Genomic DNA, 3,741 nt, shown 5'->3' on the forward strand with positions numbered 1-3,741 from the left:
AAAAAAAGATGCAACAGAATTAAGAAGTTCAATCCCTACACCTTGATTTTAGAAGATGAGGGTAAGAAAAGAGATCAGAAGTTTGAAATTCAGAAATCTGCTCCATAAGATGATAACTCCTTTAAATGAAAGTGAGAACATACAAGGAAAATAGGCCTTAAAAATGAGAGAGGAAGGTAGGGGTGGAATCTGAATTGAAAGCTGGAGGGAAAAACAGATAATTCATGGTGGAGAGGTCACGGCTTAGTCACAAAGGCCATGGCAGAATAGACAAGGCACGGTTCACTGCTTGTTAACTGGGCTGTACATGTTATTTTTCTGGTTTCTCAATTATTCTCATGTTCACAGCACATGAGAAAATGTTAACATTGTAATGGAACATTGGGTAAACAAATGAAAGTGGTTGTGCTCTGAAAACTTTTAGCTGTCAGGTCTCACCACCAAAAACTCTGTCCCTTCCCCAGTGAGGAGGTACATGTTGTGGTCACCTATAAATCATATGTAGCACACAGGACGGCTATGAGACCCAGCTGGGAATCAATGTCAACAGGACATAGAATCTGGGGAGCTTTGTCTGCAAATAAGCAGGCAGTTCCTACTTGTAGGGATGTAATGCTCTCTCTGCAAAGGTTCTCTGTGTAGACTTAGTTTTTCTATCAGCATGCCACACTTCTGGGAGAAAGGAAATAGTGGACTGAAATGGAAGTCTAGTTAATACACTATTAGGGAAGTTGAGAACCCTGAGAAAGCTACTTACTCCAGTAAATTGCATAATTAATGAGGACATGATCCTGGAGAGTGATCCTGGAGACCTCGGATCAATTCCCCATTAGGGGCGTGGGGTCCTAACAGTCTCTAGGGATAGAGAATGAAAAGAAGGGAACACAGAAGAGAGAAAATCAGCGAGGTGTGACTATAGCCAGTTGTCCTAAATTAAATCTCACTCATTAAGCTCTGAGTGACCCTTCTTGAAAGACAGATTATGCACATTTCAGCAAGGGATTAAAAAATATAACTTTGGAAATGTTTCTTATCTCTAAAACTTTTATTTGTTTCCTGTGTGATGGGTATGAAGTGCAATCTCATTGCTCGTGCTCCAGAGAGGTCCTAAACATCTGTTTGGACATCTCCACAGCTCATCCCCTCTGCCTTAACAAGGTAAGAAAAGGAATTAGAGTACCTGACCCTTCAAGTGCCCCACTGAATTTCTCAACAGAGAACATTCTCACACTCTACTGATAAAAAATCTAAAAGTACGTTTACCCTATGACCCAGTAATTTTCCTTGGAGATGTCTATTTCAGGGAAACAAGCCCAGAAAGAATGTAAGAACATACCTGATAGCATTGTTTGCACTAGAGGAAGGTCAGAAAAGTTGGAAACAGACTAAATGTTTTAACAACAAAGAGTGGATGAAAAAGTAATACACATAGATCCAGCCTTGCAGACACGGTCAGCAGTGCTCTGAACTGTAGTGCCGGAAGCCACAGGACTGACCACAGGTTCAAATTTCTGGTTGACCTGAACACACGATAGGTATGTGTAAACCCATGATCCTGAAGATTTGGAGGACTGTGAGGAGGGGATCTTGGTGTGATGAGACCCTCCTGATGTTAGCACTCTGTCTCCCTCTCTATCTCATGCACGTCCACCTGCTCTCTCATCAATAAAATTAAAAAATATTAATAGATACATACTACCAAATAGATGTTCAAAGAAGCAAACTGTGTCTTCTTTTAATAGCACAAAATATAATTTCCAAAGAGTACTTTATAATTTGCCAGAGGGCACGTGTGCTCATTGGAAAGAAACAGAGTGGAAAAAAAAAAGAGAAAGTGAGAAAGCATCCCCCATTTCCCATGTGGGTTGGTCAGATCACAATCCCTTCTCCTACATTTCTCCTTCCTTTAGAAGTTTTGCACATGCATGAATACATGCCCAGCGTGTTTTCTAAGCCACCAGATCTGGGATTTGAAATGTGCAGTCGTCCATTTGGATTCAGCCACCTTAACCACTAATCAAGGGCTAGTAGTTTAAAATGAAAAAAAAAAAAAATCAATGGCAGAATGTGAGATGGATTACAAAGACTATAATGCAAATTTTAAAATTATACTATATGTTTCCTATGATTATGTATATATAGTACAGAAAAAACTAATGGAAAGATTCACCCAAAGTTGTAGAAGGACCCAAATATTGTTCTTCTACAATTATGTATGGGCTCAGGATGGAGCAGTGTTTGGAAGACTCTGTATGGAGACAGGTCCGGGACTTCAAACTTTAACCAAAATGCTCCAGATGTTTCTGAAAAGTATACATATATACTGTCTATGTATGTATATATAGCTTATTATTTCTATCTATATATGTATATGTAGCTAGTTAGATAGATCTTGTCTACATGATTGTATTATGCATGTACACTATCCAGATCCAGATCTTACCTACATAATTTAAAAAGCAGTAATACACCGAGAGAAAATGACTGGAAGTCAAAAATACCAAATTGTGAACGATAGCTTATTCTTTCAGATGGGAACCTGTATTATTGTTTTTCCGCATTGTTTCCCTAAATTTTCAAAATACCCCGCATCCAAGACTATAGGCTCAAAACCAAATTTTCATTGAGGCAGGGCCTGTGGTTTGTGATGCCTGATTTCAATCAACTCTGTTTCCACTGATCAGCTTCTAGCAATGCACCCTGTAGTCATTCGACCACCATCAGCATCCTTTTTAGAGACAAGCAACAAATTAGTGTGGTAAGACTGTGAAGGAGGAATATGTGAACAAGGAGTTGAACGAGGTAGGTCTTGGGAGCTCAGTGGGGCACATAGGTTCCTACTGTAAAGAGGAAACAAAAATTAAGAAGGGAAACAGAGTAACGAGTGTGTTTTCCTCTGGGGCCATAATGTAGAGCATACCAAGAAGCAGGGAAGAGAGCCAAAATTGAATGCAAGAAGGCTGAGTCCCCCAACCCTCTGGCCATGGCCTGTTGGGAGCCTTGGCCATGTAGTGGGGCCTGGGTAACAGGCAAGTATTTGCAGCCAACACACCCCAACACTCACATTGCTGCCTGGGCTTCACCTCCTCTACAATTGGAGGTGGTATTGGATTCTCATAGGAACACAGAATGGGGTGCAGGGTAGATGTGCTGCACTTGGGTCATCCCTGGACAACATCCTGCCCCCTCTGTAGAGGGATTATCTTCCACAAGGCCAGTCCCTGGTGCCAGGAAGTTTGGAGACCCCCTACAAGAAAGGATGTCATGACTGAAATTGAGCACAAGAGGAATTGCAAGTCATGCCAAAAACTGTGCATTCAGAAAAGACATAGGACACTGAGAAATTGTACAACAAAACAGCACCACAACTCCTAGGACCACTGGGAAGAAAGCAGAAAACAACAATGTGCAGACTGAGGTCACCCAGGAATTCTGTCTCCAGCATACCTCCAGCAGTCTGCATGGGTAGTGCTTAATCGGGTGTCATAGAGTATTTTTTGCTTGTTAAATTTCTTAAAATAAATTTATGGCAAGAGAGTACATCATGAGTTTCAGGAATTTGCTGGAGGTCTAGGAAAGGAGACTGTACCATCTGACAATTTCCCTTAAATAAAACGACCTTGGGGCTTTGAAAATTTATACCATGTATGACAGGATGAGCCTAGATGTGCTCTTTTTCAAATTCAGCCCCTTTTCTGGGCAGTTTCTAGGACAGGCTTATCATGTTGTGTTATAATTGTT

The sequence above is a fragment of the Tupaia chinensis genome, unplaced genomic scaffold (genome assembly GCF_000334495.1).
Source record: "Tupaia chinensis unplaced genomic scaffold, TupChi_1.0 Scaffold000513_1, whole genome shotgun sequence".
NCBI lineage: Eukaryota > Metazoa > Chordata > Mammalia > Scandentia > Tupaiidae > Tupaia > Tupaia belangeri.